Here is a 19,212-nt window from a genome sequence, read left to right on the forward strand (position 1 = left end):
CGACAATTTGGTGTTGTATCATAGATAGGCTTATAACACAATTCCTATTTAACCTAATAGCATACTGGTTTAGAGAACCCATTAGCCTATATCATATTGGTTTCTATTTTGCTAATTTAGGGAACAATTCCCTGTAAGCAAGGAGGAAGAGGCGAGAATAATACTAGGTGACAAGTGGCAAGTGGAAATGCATCACAGTGTATTTGTAAACATCTAATTGTAACATCCATCCTTAGGAGACAAACAACCACCAATGATCCCATTGATTTTTCAATCATTTACTCCATTAATTAACTTCATTATATTTTGGACTTTCTGTACTACAATATATCTGCATTTGTGGCATTCCTCTTTTGTAGTATTCCTTTTATTTTTTAAATTCCACTTATATTACTTCAAGGAAAAGGAGAAATTAGTTACAGTTGATACCATTATCTTATTTTCGTAAGTCTTCTCATCTTTGTTTGTAAGAACATATAATATATTTGGAAAAATCTTTGCATCTTTTAGTAATAATTCAATCTATTGTCAACTGATTAGCACAAGCTAATGTTCATCCTTTAGCCATCCAAGATAATGTGAGTTGGGATGAGTCGAGGTCGGTAACTTAAGTTCCTTTCCCAATTGAAACAAGAAAATGTTATTTTGGTTGCTATTATCAATGACCATATATGTGTAGAAATTTTGAATAATTTAACACATATTCAGTAGAGATTATCCTGATCATGTACTATTGCGGAATACATACACAATACATAAGCTCCTCTACGTTGATCATCAATATAGCAGCATCAATAACAATAAAACATCAAGAGCATTCACACATTAACACAGTATGTAACCCGGGGAAAGCATCTCGCTAAAAACCCCACACTATCTGTATATTAATGATTGAGACCATGTAACATTACAAAGTACAATGCTTATCACAAGCAATCCAGTACTAGCTCCACCTGTTACACACAATACAGCTAAGATCTGATCCCCAAATCTATTCCACTGCTTGCCTGCCTCCACTGCTCAATACCTGCTCAAGAATGAATGAGAATGGTCTACCAAACTCGTATTTCACCTCCAAAGAATCACTCACAATGTGTAAGACGTGAGCAGAAGCTAAAAACTGGGCAAATACATGAGCAAACTCATTGGCATACTCAATCCCTTGATTGTGAAAGATCTGATGCACAACTGTAGTCACAACTGATAGCAATCTGATTCTCTAACACTTGTCCCTGCTGAACTGAACATGCACTGACATGCAACTGAGTTAACTGATGTATTCTATAGTTGTATTATGAGTTAATAATTTGTTTAAGAACTCATAATTAATCTATTTGCAGTTAGACTAACTACAACTAGTTTAACCAAGTCAAACTGAACACAACTCCATCAACTCCACAATCAACTCCACCAAACTCAATTGATTGAGTTCTAACTGAAGTCATGCATGCAACAACTCAACTGACTCATAAGAAAAGTGTACTTCCTTCTGACAGCTGCATGGGCCACATCTGTAGCTCAAACTGAAGTGCTCCAAGAGAATAATATCAAGTTTATAGTCCAAATATTATTACGAGACAATAATATTTGACTTTTCTACTTTTGATAGCCAGTCTAAAAATAGACTTTGATCACCCACACTGTGGTCACCCACACTTTGGTCACCCACACTTTGGTCACCCACATTGTGATCACTCACACTGTGATCACTCACACTGTGGTCACCCACACTGTGATCATCCACACTGTGATAAAAAATAGAACTTGCGCCATAATTTGCCTGCGGGCCCACTTAGTGAAGACGACTCTTTTCACTAAGCTCCATCATATTGTTTCAATCTCCACACTCCCTCTCAACAAGATATGGATTATCAGCAACCCCTATCCTGCCTCGGTGGTACTCGAATTTGCTCCTGGTGAGAGCCTTCGTCAGAATATCAGCATCCTGATCCTCCGTTGGAATGTATGAAAGCAACATGATCCTCTGCTGCACACAATCTCTGATATGATGGTACTTGATGTCAATATTCTTAGATCTATCATGAAATACAGGATTAGCTGAGAGTTTAATGCAACTCTGGTTATCACAGTAAATCACAGTAGGATCCAAATGAGAACCGAACAAACCAACCAGGATCTTCCTCATCCATATAGCCTCGCACGCAACCAAACTTGCTGCCATATACTAGGCCTGCGCTGAACTGAGTGCCATGGATCTCTGCTTCCTGTTGTACCAAGAAACTGTTGTCGATCCAATACTGAAGACCCCTCCTGATGTGCTCTTTCTGTCCGTTGGGCTCCCTACCCAATCTACATCCGTGAAGCCACATAGCTTCACCTCATCCTCCTGTCTGTACCACAAACCATATCCCGATATGCCTCTCAAGTAGCGCAATACATCCTTGCCCACCTTCCAGAAGAGCTTGGTAGGCTTAACCATAGCTTGTGAAAGCTGGTTAACTGCATAGCATATATCAGGTCGTGTATTGACCAAATACATCAGCGACCCCACCAACTATCGATAAACAGTGGCATCCACTTCTTCTCCCGAAGTGGCATCCTCCTTCCTCCAACCTCCAGGAAGAGGAGTATCAACAGGCTTGTAGCCATGAATGTTTAACTTCTCCAATATCTCCCGAGCATACTTGCCCTGAGAAACAAACAGTCCACCACTGCACTGCCCTATTTCCAATCCTAGGGAATAGTAAAGGAGGCCCAAGTCCTTCATCTCAAACTATGTAGCAAGATCCTTCTTGCATGACAGTATCAACAGCTCATTACCCATTAGAATCAAATAATCAACATATAATACAATGATAAGCAACTTACCCTCCACCACAATCTAGTATAGGTTAGGATCCGCCTCGCTCTTGGAGAATCCAAGTCGTGTGAAATAACTGTCTATCCGTGTGTACCAAGCACGTGGTGCTTGCTTCAACCCATACAGTGCTCTCTTGAGCTTGCACACATGCGACTCGCTGCTGAAGACCTCAAAGCCTTCGGGCTGCTCAATGTACACCTCCTCCTCAATGACTCCATTGAGGAACGTAGTCTTCACATCCATCTGATGAATGTGCCATCCCATCTGTGCTGAGAGAGCAAGAATCCTCCATATGGAAGAATACCTTGCGATAGGTGCAAAGGTCTCCTCATAATCGATCCCCTCTATCTGTGAAAAGCCTCGGGCAACAAATCTTGCCTTGTACTTCTCCACACTCCCATCAGCTGCCTACTTGACCTTGTAGATCCATCTCGAACCCACCACTGATTTCCCTTCCGGTCTAGGAACAATCTCCTATGCACTGTTTCTGACAATAGAATCATACTCTTCCACCATGGTGTCTACCCATGCGGGATCCTCCACAGCTTCCTCGAAAGAGGATGGCTCAGTCACAACACACTTGCTCATCAGAGCCATGTATCCAGTGTACCGATTAGGTGACTGTCTCTGCCTGCGTTGAGCTGTAGGTGGTCCTACAACTTTCTCTACATCTTGAGCCAGTCACTCAGCTTCTGTCAAGCGCTTTCGCCCTCTGATGGTTGGCGCTGCATGAGTGGTCTCTTCCACTCCATGAACCTCGTCTTGTGGCGGATCCACATCCTGAAGCTCATCCTTAGGAAATAATAGCTCCTCATCTGCATGCAAGTGTAGCTCCCTCTCAAGCGAACACTTCATGGCTTTCTCCTCCTGAAATTTTATATCCCGTCGCACAACAGTTTTACCACTATCTGGAAAATACACACGATAGTTGTGGGGCATATCAGTGTACCCCACAAATATCCCAACCTCTGCAGTCGGCTCCAACTTCTTCCTGGCATCCTTCGTCACATGCATGTAAACGTTAGCACCAAAAATCCTCAAATGAGAAAGATCAGGCTTCTTACTGGAATAAGTCTCCTCAGGTGTACTCATGCCAAGTATCCTATGAGGACAACGGTTCTGCACATAAACTGTTGTATTGCATGCTTCAGCCCACAAGTGAAGTGGTAGGCCCTGATCATACAACATTGCCCGTGCAGCACCTACAATCATTCTATTCTTCCACTCAGCTACCCCGTTCTGCTGTGGGTTATGGGGAGCTATGAGCTCTCTACAAATCCCTTCTGCCTTGCAGAAATCCTTGAACTTGTCCAAGATGTATTCACCACCATTATCGCTCCTAAGAGCCTTCACCTTCTTCCCCGACTCCTTCTCGACCAGTGCTTTGAATTCATAGAACTTTGAATATGTCTCGCTCTTCTTCTGCATGAAGAAGATCCAACACTTACGAGAGAAATCATCAACAAAAATCACATAATACCTGTGTTTTGTTGTCGAAGCAACTGAGAAAGGTCCACACATGTCTGTCTGAATTCTCTCAAGGATCGTCGTGGCGTGACTATCGTTCTCGTGAAACGTGGCTTTCACAAACTTCCCCAAAGTACACCCCTTTCATTGATCTGACTGCGCAAGTGTGCCTTTAGGAAGCCCTGTAGTGATCTGCTGCAGTATCTTCAAGGCTCCATGGTGAAGGTGACCCAATCTCCTGTGCCACAACTCGCCATCATCCCGGCTCACCAATCCTTCTGCCTTGCCCACCATTGATGCGCATCCATCTACATGCAACTGATAAAGGTTCCTCACTCGAACCCCTATCTTCCGAGTCTCACCAGTTGTCTTGCTGCGCAGGAAAGCCTTTCCCTCGCTGAAAACAACATCATACCCCTTGTCTTCTAACATCGCCAGTGAGATGAGAGTCTTCGTCAATCCTAGAACATGCATGACTTCCTTCAATATGAAGGGTTTACCAGACTCCCTCTCAAAGGAAATGGTACTGATACCGGTCGCACTGTATCTACCATCATCGCCCATCTCGATGTGCACTCCAAGATCTTTGTCCTCCAGATCAGAGAACAAGCCTCTATGTCCCGTCATGTGAAAAGACGCACCACTGTCCAAGAACCACGTTGATCCCATCACACTTGAAACCAAGCATGTGATCAATGAAAAATCAAGCTCAAACTAAGAAGCTAAGGCCTCTCGCCCTGCAGATCCAGTAGCTTGCTTGTTCTTCTTCTTCTACGGACAATTAGTGGCATAGTGTCTGTGCTGGTGACAATGAAAACACTTCACCTTGGACATATCCTACTTCTTTCCTTTCGCACCAGACTGAGAAGCTTTCTTGCTCTTCCCTTTCTTTACTTTGGCAGCCAAAGCACAATTCTCTTCATTAGCTCCCTTTGACGAAGATCCGTCCCTGGTACTCCGCCTGATCTCCTCCTGCACAAGATCTGACCATAGTCTTTCCCATCGTGGCAATTTCTCCCGACCATTGATAGAGTCTTGATAGGAATGCCAACTCTTTGGAAGACCAAGGAGAGCCAAGCTCACCAAGTCCTCATCATCGACAGTAACCCCCACACTTCCCAGCTCATCTCGACACTGAGTGACCTTCATGAGATACTTGGGAATACTGTCACCCTTCTCGCATTTGATGTTTCTGAGTTTATCTTTGAGCGCCAGCTTGCTCTTGCTTTGGAATAACATTTGCAATCTGTTGAAAGACATTTCAACAACATTGCTGTAAATTCGATTTTCCACCAGCTCCAAACTCAACCGCCTCGGATCTAAAATTCGTGAGAACACAATATTTCTCGTACAGAGATTGACTGTATGGGCATTCACCGAATATCTCACCTTCCAAAGGAAGGATGAATCCAGAGGCTACCTGGCCCTATTACGGACTCTACTTGAAGAAATAGAATGTAAACACTTCCTGAATAGTAGATCTGATGATCAACAACTCTAATACCATGTAGAAATTTTGAATAATTTAACACATATTCAACAAAGATTATCATGATCATGTACTATTGCGGAATACATACACAATACATAAGCTCCTCTACGTTGATCATCAATATAGCAGCATCAATAACAATAAAACATTAAGAGCATTCACACATTAACACAGTATGTAACCCAGGGAAAGCATCTCGCTAAAAACCCCACACTATCTGTATATTAATGATTTAGACCATGTAACATTACAAAGTACGATGCTTATCAAAAGCAATCCAGTACCAGCTCCACCTGTTACACACGATACAACTAAGATCTGATCTCCAAATCTATTCCACTGCTTGCCTGCCTCCACTGCTCAATACTTGCTCAAGAATGAATGAGAATGGTCTACCAATCTCATATTTCACCTCCAAAGAATCACTCACAATGTGTAAGATGTGAGAAGAAGCTACAAACTGGGAAAATACATGAGCAAACTCATTGGCATACTCAATCCCTTGATTGTGCAAGATCTGATGCACAACTATAGTCACAACTGATAGCAATTTGATTCTCTAACACTTGTCCCTGCTGAACTGAACATGCACTGACATGCAACTGAGTTAACTGATGTATTCTGTAGTTGTATTATGAGTTAATAATTTGTTTAACAACTCATCGTTAGTCTATTTGCAGTTAGACTAACTACAACTAGTTTAACCAAGTCAAACTGAACACAACTCCATCAACTCCACAATCAACTCCACCAAACTCAATTGATTGAGTTCTAACTGAAGTCATGCATGAAAAAACTCAACTGACTCATAAGAAAAGCGTACTTCCTTCTGACAGCTGCATGGGCCACATCTGTAGCTCAAACTGAAGTGCTCCAAGAGAATAAGATCAATTTTATAGTCCAAATATTATTATGAGACAATAATATTTGACTTTTCTATTTTTGACAGCCAGTCTAAAAATAGACTTTGATAACCCACACTGTGGTCACCCACACTTTGGTCACCCACATTGTGATCACTGACACTTTGATCACTCACACTGTGGTCACCCACACTGTGATCATCCACACTGTGATAAAAAATAGAACTTGCGCCATAATTTTCCTGCGGGCCCACTTAGTGAAGGCGACTCTTTTCACTAAGCTCCATCATCTTGTTGCAATCTCAACAATATGCTAGTTTGTGCTTGATTTGACAGTTCTATGTACAAATAGATTCCTTGTTGCTGGCAAGGTTATATTTGGGCATTAGCCTCAAGTGTGGATCAATGTAGCTAGGATTTTTGACATCAACCTCTAAGTCTCCAACCTCTCAATAATGCCTAGAAAGGAAGTACTTTTCCTTTTGGAGCTCTTTGGCCTAAATGTTTGACATTCCTCATTGGAATGCACAAGATTCCTATGATAAGTGCCATATTTCTTCTTCGCACAATGGTTAGAGTATATGGAAAAGGTTTCTCCTTTGTTCTATCCAAAATTGTTGGGCTGAGTAATTAGTAGAAAGAAAATGAGAATGAAATTCCCTTCATCTAAAAGAATTGAATGGCCTTATGTAACTTGGCTTCAATATTGGAACCAATTTTCATAAAATGATCCAAGGAGGAAATAGAAGAAACTCTAACTTATTTCAAATACTAGGGAACAACCCACAAAATAATTTGTTGTAGAGGGCATATTTTGGGCCCTTTCAGACTCTACCTTGAGTTGGGAGAGAGATCCATATCTGGCTCTCCATTCCTATAAAGATCTGGCCTCCTTGGGTCATTCTGGTCAAAGGAAATATAGAGTCTTTAGTTCCAACGTTTCAAGATCATACATAGGAACAATTTTATGTTGGCCATCATCATGAGTGTTGCAGACGGGGGGCTATTTTATATGGGAAATTAAAGCTACCCAAATATAATTTGTAGTTATGAGAAGAACCTCCTTTGAAGATCAATTATTATAACTTTGAATAGTAAGACAAAAAATGGAGATGATTTTACTCACTATGGAGTTAATCAATTATGCATTTGCAGAAGTCCTCTTGTATGCCTAGATATTGGTTAGTTCTTCCAATATGACAAGACTATTTATCTTCAATAAGGATGCCTTCAACAAATGGAATGGACCTTTCTGCCTTTGTCTCATATGGTTCACAAAACTACTTGATAATATGATCAACCTTCTTTTCTTCATCGTAAGAGTCCATGTCGTATGCAGGATGACTGTCAAAGAAAAAAATATAGGATCTTGCACTGTTCTGTTCAAACTTAATATGTAATGTTGATTGGAGATGCACATCATTATGGGTGCCAAAGTTTCTACCATATTCAAAATCACAGATAGGAGTGTTGGTCTCTTGAACCTTAGGGGATCTTAAAGATTTCCCTTCATTAATGAGTGTCTTATTACTCTCATTCTCAAGGAAACTAGAACTATAGTCTGGTCCACTATCTCCATCCGCACTCAGGATTTTGTCATATGTTGGTTGAATTTCAATTTTCAATTTTGCAAAATCTTACCATATTTTAGTAACAACCCAATCTATTGTCAATTGATTAGAACAAGCTAATATGCATCTTTTACCCATCCAAGCTAATGTGAGTTGTTATGAGTTTAGGTTGGTAACTTAAGTTCCTTTTCCAATTGAAGCAAGAAAATGTTATTTTGGTTTCCATTATCAATGACCATATATGCTAGTTTGTGCTTGATTTGACAGTTCTATGTACAAAGAGCTTTTTGATGGCAAGGCTATCTTTGAGCATTAGCATCATGTGTGGATCAATATAGTTTGGATTGTTGACATCAACCTCTAAGTCTCCAACCTCTCAATAATGCTTAGAAAGGAAGTATTTTTCCTTTTGGAGCTCTTGGGCCTAAATGTTTGGCATTCCTTATTAGAATGGGAAAGCTCCCTATTATAGGTGCCATATTTCTTCTTCCCACAGTGGGTAGAGGATATGGAATTGGTTTCTCCTTTGTTCTACCCAATATTGCTGGGTTGAGTAATTAGTATAAAGAAAATGAGGACGAAATTCCCTTCATCTAAAAGAATTGAATGGTCTTATGTAGCTTGGCTTCAATATTGGAACCAATTTGCACAAAGTGGTCCGAGGAGGAAATAGAAGAAACTCTAACTTATTTCTAATACTAGGAAACAACACACAAAATAATTTGGTGTAGATGGTATATTTTGGGCCCTTTTAGAATCTACTCTAAGTTAGGAGAGAGGTCCATATCTGGCTTTCCATTTCCATAAATATCTAGTCTCCTTGGGTCATTCTAGTCGAAGGAATATTGAGACTTTAGTTCCAACGTTTCTAGATCAAACATAGGAACAATTTTATGCTAGCCATCAACATCATTGTTTTAGACAGGGGGTTGTTTTATATGGGAAATTAAAGCTACCTGAATATAGTTTGTACTTAGGAGAACAACCTCCTTTGAAGATCAATTATCATAACTATGAACAATAAGAGAAAAACCTGGAAATTATTCTACTCACTGCGTAGTAAATCAATTATGGGTTTGCAGAAGTACTCTTGCATGCCTGGACATTGGTTAGTTCTTCCAATATGACAAGACTATGCATCCTCAATAAGGATGCCTTCAACAAATGGAATGGACACTTCTACCTTTGTCTCATATGGTTCACAAAACGACTTGATAATATAATCTACCTTCTTTTCTTCCTCATCAGAGTCCATGTCAAATGTAGGATGACTATCAAACCATAACATATAAGATCTTTCATTGTCTTGTTCAAACTTAACAGGTAATGATGATTGGAGATGCACATCATTATGGGTGCCAAAGTTTCTACCATATTCAAAATCATAGATAGGAGTGTTGGTCTCTTGAAACTTAGGGGATCTTCGAGACTTCCCTTCATTAATGAGTGCCTTGATACTCTTATTCTTAGGGAAACTAGAACTATAGTTTGGTCCATTATCTCCATTTGCACTCAAGATTTTGTCATATCTTGGTTGAATTTCAATTTTCAATTTCGCAAAATCTTGCCATCTTTTAGAAACAGTTTGATCTATTCTCAACTGATTAGCACAAGCTAATGTGCATCTTTTACCATCGAAGCTAATATGAGTTGTGATTATTTGAGGTTCGTAACTTAAGTTCCTTTTCGAATTGAAGCAAGAAAATGTTATTTTGGTTGCCATTATCAATGACCATATATGCTAGTTTGTGCTTGATTTGACAGTTCTATGTACAAATACCTTCCTTGTTGATGGAAAGGCTATCTTTGGGCATTAGCATCAAGTGTGGATCAATGTAGCAAGGATTTTTGACATCAACCTCTAAGTCTCCAGCCTCTCGATAATGCTTAGAAAGGAAGTATTTTTCCTTTTAGAGCTCTTTGGCCTAAATGTTTGACATTCCTCATTGGAATGGGCAAGCTCCATATGATAGGTGCCATATTTCTTGTTCCCATAGTGGGTAGAGGATATGGAATTGGTCTCTCCTTTTTTCTACCCAATATTGTTGGGTTGAGTAATTAGTAGAAAGAAAATGAGGATGAAATTCCCTTCATCTAAAAGAATTGAATGGTCTTATGTAACTTGGCTTCAATCTTGGAACCAATTTGCATAAAATGCTCCGAGGAGGAAATAGAAGAAACTCTAACTTATTTCTAATACTAGGGAACAAAACACGAAAGAATTTGGTGTAGAGGGTATATTTTGGGCCCTTTTAGAATCTACCTTAGGGGATATTCAGGATTTCCCTTCATTAATGAGTTTCTTATTACTATTATTATCAGGGAAACTAAAGCTATATTCTGGTCCATTATCTCCATCTGCACTCACGAATTTGTCATATGTTGGTTGAATTTCAATTTTTTAGTGTAGAAAAAAGGCATGACATGATACCCCTGTCATCATGTGCTAAGTCTTCTCGAGTAATTTCAAGATTGGTAGAAAGTTGTTTCCTACCCTCCTGCTGATATTCCTCCTCTGCATTTAGGACCTTTTCTCACAGTGTCAAACATTTGGAAATCTGGATTGTTTTCAAGGAGGAATCAAATGAAGAGAAATTTAGCATATTCTTGTCCAAGTGTAGCAAGCCAGCTGACCAAGCCAAAAAACTTGTTGGAAACTGTTCTTTGTCTTGTTCAACAGGGTGGTCATTAACACTGCATCAAAATGAGTACTGGCTAGACTACAACATCCCATTGTTTGCACTTCACAATCTATCTTAGGAATAGACCTCTCTTTATCTCTACCAGACTCATCATTAGCGTCAAAATGCAGCTTAGGTGTTATATTTATGTTTTTCTCAAACTCAAAATGAAAATTTGAGCCACCAAATGTGTTTGCATGAATGGGAATAGCTTTATTACCTTCACTTAGCCTTCTACATGATCTGTTTATATACATGTTTATGAGGGTGTCCTATTATTGTATTCTTCTTTGCTTCATTTTACCCTAGATTTAGCTTTGGCATTTTCTAGGAGTTGCATTTGCATTCCCACATTGTACTTTTACTACTTAGGAGAGGCCCTTGGCATTGGTGAAGTTAGGATAGGAAATCGGAACTCATAGCAGAGGTCTTTGCCCAGATTTGATTGTGTCCCTTCTAGTTTCAAAATATAAAAGAAAATTATTCTCAAGAAGGAAAAACAGAGATGATCGGTAAGAATATTGTTTTTATCCTCCTTTGTTGTTTGGTGTTTGTACTCTGGCCTCTATTTTGCTTATTTTGGAGTACATTTTATATTTTTTTCCTTAGGAAGCACTTTTCCAATTGAACGGGACTGGGGGAAAAAGGTTGGTAGCATTTTGTTGTAATAAAAATCATTAATTTCATCCCTTTAGAACATACTCTCGAGTTCACAGGCAAAATCCAGGAAAAAATCCTTGTCGTGTGACTAATAACTAGTATGGATGGCAAGAAGTTGCAAATATATTCAGTTTGTCTATAAAACACATCTACTCAATAGGAAACAAAGCCATTGCAGAATAGTGACATTAGCAGAAACATCTGTACTTTTCCTTAATATAGTAAGGTATGTCTTATGGATCTGTTTTAAGAGGTGTTTGCATTTCTATTGAGGATGCAAAGTATTGAGTTCCTGGGAATATGAAAACCATTTAACTCCTAAATTGTGGAAATGTAAGGAAAGAAGACAAAAAAATCCATACAAACATGAAAGGACAGGAAAAAGTGAATAAGCTAAGTTGACAAGTTTGAAATTCGAATTCTAGTTGCTACTAATCTGCTAATAAACTATGTTGCATGGGTACGTCTGGGCGCATGTACAGTAAGGTGAAAACTTATTGAACAAGGGTTATGGGGGTATGGTAATTTTCATTTATAAAGGTGTATAACATCAAGGTGCAGATGTGATGGGTATGGGTAAAACTCATTGCAGGATAGAAGTTGTAACCATACTAATAAATAACAACCATAAATTCAAGACTTCAATGGGTTCTTACAAATAAGGTACTGAAGAGTTGTGTGAGTATGGTGAGTGTTTTCTGTCAAACTCAAAAAAGTCTAGGAATCTACCAACCAACAAATTTTTAAGATTGTAAATCTGCATGACCTCTAAGATTCCACATTCACAGGTCTATGCTTACAATACCTGGTTCTCTTGGTAATCAGAGGTGAGGGCTTCATGTCCTCAAGGCAATCCTTCTTCTCTTCTCCTTAATATTCCTATTGCTATGATCCCTAAAGTGACTATCCAATACAACGAATATTTTAATCTTCAACCTAGCCACTCAATTTTTCTCTTGGCTCCATCAAAAAATTCAACAAGATGTCCATCTACAAAAAACTAACCAGCCTTTCAACTAGTTGGACTCTAGCTGGCTTGCTGCGGAGGGTGGAATTTCTTGAAGCTAAAAAACCAATTGCTCCATTGAGAACTAATAGACCTCAAGCAGTTGGTCTTTGTAATGAAAACAAGATAAAATTGCATTTACAGAAATCAATTGAAGATCCCCTTGTGCTCTAAAAAAAAATTCTGAACAGTAAAAATCCACATGAAGAATGAAATTACTGTAGGCTATTTTTAAATAGAAGATAGAAATATAATAGGAAAAACATAATTCTTAGCTTGATGTGGTCTGCAGAAGGAGAAAACTCCTCTTATTACTTTTGTCAAAGGGGTGTACAGGAAAAGTTAAACGAAGAATGCATTTTCAAGCCCAAGAGATCAATTTGAGAGTATGTGGGCTCCCCCCTCCCGTGCCTCCTTCGGGTTCCCTATAGCTAGGCACCACCTTTCTTCATGACACTCTAGATCTAAATGATCTCATCCTTGAGCACACTTGGATGGACCCCAACTCCATGCTCTTCCTAGTGACAAGGGAATCCCGTGGGCTTACTTCAATGGAACTAGCCAAGATGGGCCTACATCTTGAGGCTTTGGTTTTATCACTTTTTTATTGAACCCACACTATTGAATTCAAAGCCAGCTTCAGATTTGACACAAACAATAAGGGTGAGCTTTCAACATTATTCTATGCATTGAAGATGACAATGAGAAGGTAGATTATACAGTTTTTCACAGATTAACTATTGGTCATCAATTGGAAGTTAGGTTTTTTGCAGATGAATAATATATCCCTACTGGCACTTGCACAATAGGTCATAAATGTCTCTCGTCAGTTTCATCATAGTAGTTTCTCTCATATCTATCGTGAATTGAATGAGAGGGAAAATCACTAATCTAAAGTGGGACTGCTTATGGATGATTCACATTATTCTTGTTGCTAAGAGGGTAGACAGGTGGATGGTAGGTTGGATTTTTAAATATGTTTTAGGTTTGAGACTTTCTTTATAATCTGTTTAATGAGTCATTTATATAATATTAGAACAATTATGATACTGGAGAAGATTTTTTTCTTTCTTTTCTTTTGTGAAGTAATGATATAAGGTCTGTCTGGTTTGAAGGGTTCCTAAGCCCGTTTTTTTGCAGTGCCGAAGGCACCTCAAGAATGTACCTTTGAATTCATCTCAAATAAGATGTATGTTTTCCCTTAGGTAGAAAACAATTAGACAAAAGGAAACATAATGGTAAGTTGAAGATTACATAGATTAGTGAGCCAATTTGCTGATGTGATAATGATGATGATTGGTATTCTTATGCTATGATACCGAAATAGAAAATCATTCTCATGCACCCATGGTCTTTAGACTTGAAACTATGACATTACAAGTGATTTTTAATTATGGTTTAAGTTGTTTCACATGTTGTCTCTAAACGTAGCTTCTATATCCACAATACTTTTATTTAACCTCATTTACATCACTAGAATCAGATTGCATACTAGAAATGAATAGTGACTCTCAGAAAAATTGTTAATTAAGAACCCCATATATTTTACTCTTTTGTATACTTTTTCAACCCCTTATACTGGTAACTTTCGCATTGATAAATTCAGCAAGTTCAACTTGCAGGCTTTTCCTACATTATAACATAGTGTTGCAGTATTTCATGTCATCTCAACAGAAACCTGAAGCCCACCATGCTTATGAATCTAAGCCTAGTAGTGTTATGGTAGACTAAATGTCTTTCCTTGCCTATTGGACACACTTCTTTTCAACAATTCTTAATCTTGTAACAAAATTGCCTATTGATATGGCACAAATTCTTCACCTCTAGGAATTGGCCTCAACTAACTGGTCAGACTTCCCAATATAAGACTTCGAACCATCCCTTTTGCAAGTGCAACCACACTTTGGATGAGACTCTTACAAGCTCATTTTTACTTGTCGTATTTGACAAAATCACCCCAAAAATGTACAACCAGTGATTGCTAGTCTTTCTCATCCTTGTTTCCCGGGTTATGGAAATGCTACCGTGCCACTTAATGAAGTCATAAATGGAGGCAAATAAATTCAATGGATCATGGCTCAAGAGCAAAGCATTTGTAATATTGAAACCAAAAGATTGGCAATGCGTTGGTTTTAAGTCTAGAAAACCCACAATTATTGTTTGAGATTGAAGTTGATCTCTCACCAATTTTTGCCATCAATGGATCTGTATGATATTTACCTTGGTCATGACCAACCATTCAAAGAGGCCCTCCTTGGATTTGAAGGTCGTCTTCCATACATATGTGGGCCCTATTGAAACTTGGTGATAGCCCGAATTCATATCAATCTTGTTGAAATACTTGGCCCACTTGAGTTGGTCAAGAACATCATCAATCCAAGGGATTTGATACTTGTTCATGACAGTGATTTTATTCAATGCCTGATAATCAATACAGAGCCTCCAGGTCCCATCCTTCTTCTATAAAAGTAAAAATAGGCCCTTAGAAGGTGAGGAACTTGGTCAGATGTACGATTTTTGTAGTAGCTTCTTGATCTACCACTTGATCTCTTCATTTTCCATAATAGAGCAACAAATATTATCCCATTGGGTAGAGGTGCTCTGGGGTCAGATTGGTAGAATGATTGACCCAAGAGTGTAAGAGCCCCTTCGGGTGAGGAGAAGATGTCCCTCTTTTATTCCATGACCTTATCCACCTGCTTCTGCTACGTGAAGGAACCTTTCCTCACGGCCATGGATGTGGCCACGATCTTCCCCTTGCCCTTGCTTTGAGAGCAAATAAAAAAGAAAACAAATTTCCCAATCTAGGAGATGATCTTAGTGCATTTCTTAGCACATATAAAAGAGATAGATTTCTTACTATATTGGATTAATATTAGCTTCAATTTAACAAAAAAAATTATTTTCATTTATTATTAATTTAACCTAATATATTAATACTTCATTTCCTTATTTATATTCTATTTTAATCTTATCCTCATTGAAAATTGTACTATTTTAATCCAATTTTATAATTTAGTCTAATTCAATATTAATTTAATATTATTTAATACTAAATTTAAATTTTATATTTTTACTCTAAATCAATTTAATGGTTTAATACTAATTTAATATAAATATTTATGAAGTTTACTGATGTAATTAATTTTATTAGTGTCTTGGTCAAATATTTATTAAATGTTAATTTTATACTACAATGATAAATTTATTAATTTATTAATATAATTTAATAAATATTAAATCCAAATATTTATCTATTTGTTATAAAATATTAACTTATAAAATATTATTTCATAAATTATTATAAATTATTATATTATTATTATGTACTTAGTATTAAATATTTTCCAAAGTAACAATTATATATTAATTACTTGATTTCTTAATTTTACTAATTTATTTTAATAGATATTAAATCTTATTAAATATCTTTGACTTTCTCCAACATTCACATTTTGTTTCTTTTGAGCATTTTACATCTCTATTATTTGAACCACAAGGTAGATCAAATTCTTTATATTTGTTCAACGACATTATTTGGTTCAAAAAGTCTTTTGTTTTACTCTCTTCTCTCTTGTTCTAATAAAAAATTGATGATGTGATTCATCTTAAAGGACGACATTATTTGGTTCAAAAAGTCTTTTGTTTCACTCTTTTGTTTTTACCAAAAATTGATGATGTGATTGATCTTAAAGAATGATCTCAAAACAATATAAATCACAAAAGTATTATTTGATTCAAAACGTCTTTTGTTTTACTCCTTTTTTAACCAAAAATTGATGATGTGACTGATCCTAAAGAACGAAACAATATAAATCCCAAAAGTTTAAAATCATAGATAATAAATAATTTTCAATAATAAAACAAATGAATTAATTCTCTATTTATTTATGGTAAATCAATTTTTTTGTCCCTAAAAATGGGAGAAGTGTTCATGTCAATAAGAATACACAATTTTCCAAAAAGTTTGACCATCATCAGCAAACAAACAAAAAATCTATTTCTAATTTGTATAATGTAAAATTAAAAATAATTACACTGATATTAAATAGATTTATATGGTTGTTTTAATTTAATTTGGAAAAAATTAATTTAATGGTAGAGATGTTATATTGTAATGTTTAACATTTTGACTATAAGTCAAATCACTTAAAAGAAATTGTAATGTCAACATTTTAACTTTATTAAAATAAAATAAAATAAAAAAATAAAAATAAAAATAACACAAGAGCTTAGAAGAATCAAATCTCTTAATATACAAACCTCTTTTAGAGTAAAAATAGAATTGATTCCTCTAAACACTTGATAACTCCAAAATTAAAATAAATTTAAACTAATAAATTAAAGTAATCCATTTAATATATATTTTTTCTCATAAATTATAATAAATTATAACTAACATGTATTAATTTTAAAATAATAAAAAAAATTCTCTTTTCAATCCCTATTTCATATTTCAATTTCCTCCTTAATATATTAAGGACAATATTAAGGACAATATCATAAGTATAACTACCTTATTCATTACAAAACGAGTTCTGCACTTACAAACAAAAAATTATCATAATCTATAACTGGCATCTAAATATTAATTTTGAAATTAAAAATATTCTCTTTTCAATTTTTACTTTTAAATTTAATTTCCTCCGTAACATATTAAAAACGTTATCATTAGTATAACTAATCGATTTATTACAAAACGAATTGTGCACAAAAAGGTACGTATGACATTAATTAGAAAATTATTCATAGATAAATGAGTGGAAAAACCTAGGATTCTAGATTTTTTTAGATTTTTTTACATTACTATTAATTTATAGATCATTCTAGATCTCTATCTGAATCAAATGCAGGATTCTAGATCTTTTTTCTGCCTCTATAAATTTATAATTTCTCTAGTCAGAGATTGCAAGGAAAGGCCCAATCCTGTTATGTAATGCAAAGTGATTTCTGTTATCCAGTGATTGTTTTATCTACTCTACTGTTTCTGACTATATTACTGTTTCTCCATTTGTTTATTTATGTAAATTATTCTCTGCTATTCCCGTCTAAATCTCTGAGTATAAATCAGCTGTATATTTTTGTAGTGTCATTCAGCGAAATTCTAACATCAATACTTGAAATCCCTTCGCAACTAGTCTGGTTTTCATTATATTGTAGCGACATTCTGCATAACCATCTCTCCAAAGAAAATCGGTTTGTTTCTGTTAAGAAGAAAGACAAAGCGGGGAGAAAGAATAGAAGGGGTGAGGAAAGGGAAAAGTGTTGGCATACTGTTTCACCGGTGAGGATGGGAGAAGTGGAGAACGTTGCAGGATTACTGAAGGTGTACAGAGATGGCACAATTTTCCGTGAAGAGGATCCCCGAATGTTCGACTCCTTGCAAGGAGAAGCACCAGAGACTGAGGTCGTAAGTAAAGATAAAGCGTTGAATGAGAAGCTGGGGTTATGGGTTCGACTCTACATGCCCTCTTCTCACCTCCAACAGCAACCACAAACGCGCCGACTCCCCGTAATCGTGTATTTCCATGGCGGCGGCTTCTGCCTCGTCTCCCCGTCCATGCCGGAGTATCACAACTTCTCCCTCAAATTGTCGGCGACAATCGGTGCGATCGTTGTGTCTGTGGCTTACAGATTGGCTCCTGAACACCGCCTCCCCGCCGCCTACGATGACTGCATGACGGCACTCCAGTGGGTGAGCTCACATGCGGGAGACGGGGGAGACTTCGAATATGACCCGTGGCTCGAGTCCCACGCGGACTTTTCTGCGGTGTATCTGATGGGAGACAGTGCTGGTGCAAACATCGCACATCACGTTGTGGCCCTGCGTGGCGGTGTGGAAGCGTGGAACCCCATTACATTGAGAGGGTCTATACTGGTGCAGCCCTTCTTCGGCGCCGAGCAACGCACGCGGTCGGAGAGCGAGTGCCCGCGTGACGCGGTTCTCAATCTGGAGTTGAACGACGCTTTTTGGCGGCTGTCTCTCCCGGTGGGCAGTCACAGAGATCATCTATTTAGCAACCCTTGGAGCCCCGGAGCGCCAAAGCTGGAAGAGATTTCGATGCCTCCGTTGCTGGTGGCCATTGGTGGCAGAGATATGCTGAGAGATCGGGATCACGAGTACTGTGAGTTGTTGAAGCAGAAAGGGAAAAGCGTTGAGGTTTTAGTATTGGAGGAAGAAGAGCACGGATTCTATGTGCTCCAACCCCAATCTCAATCTTGTGAACGCCTCATTCAACAAATCTCTCGTTTCGTCTCCCCAGTTCATGTGGACAACATTGCCTCCTAGACAATCTGTACAAATTTGAACAATAAGAATTATTTGATTCTGATTATGCTAAGATATTATTTCATTGTGTTCGCAAGCAGTTACCTCAGCTAGTTCAGGTTTGAAAGATGTGCTTCTTGTGTTGTGTTGTGTTGGGATGTTATGCACATGGAATTTACCTAAACCATATCTGGTTTGAATTTGTAATACAATTATCTCGCGTTGTTCTGGAATTTAGACTGCTTTGGTAATACAAGTTTTATTGTGAGAGCATTTCTACTTTGGCTCCCTGATTGCCATCATGTTACGCCAAATGTTTGCTTGTGATGTTTATTGATCTCCATTAGTATTGGAATACAGTAGGAGAAGTCATCGATTCGAAA

The 19,212-nt window shown here is 37.6% G+C and overlaps 1 pseudogene; it reads left to right on the forward strand.

The window, feature by feature from the left end:
- Nucleotides 1–17,851: 17,851 nt before the first annotated feature.
- LOC149185089 (strigolactones hydrolase CXE15 pseudogene) lies at nt 17,852–18,957 on the forward strand (annotated as a pseudogene).
- The last annotated feature ends 255 nt before the right edge of the window (nt 18,958–19,212 follow it).

The sequence above is a fragment of the Pinus tabuliformis genome, chromosome 3_2 (assembly GCF_031772625.1).
Source record: "Pinus tabuliformis cultivar Carrire ecotype Pingquan chromosome 3_2, CPIR1, whole genome shotgun sequence".
Classification (NCBI taxonomy): domain Eukaryota; kingdom Viridiplantae; phylum Streptophyta; class Pinopsida; order Pinales; family Pinaceae; genus Pinus; species Pinus tabuliformis.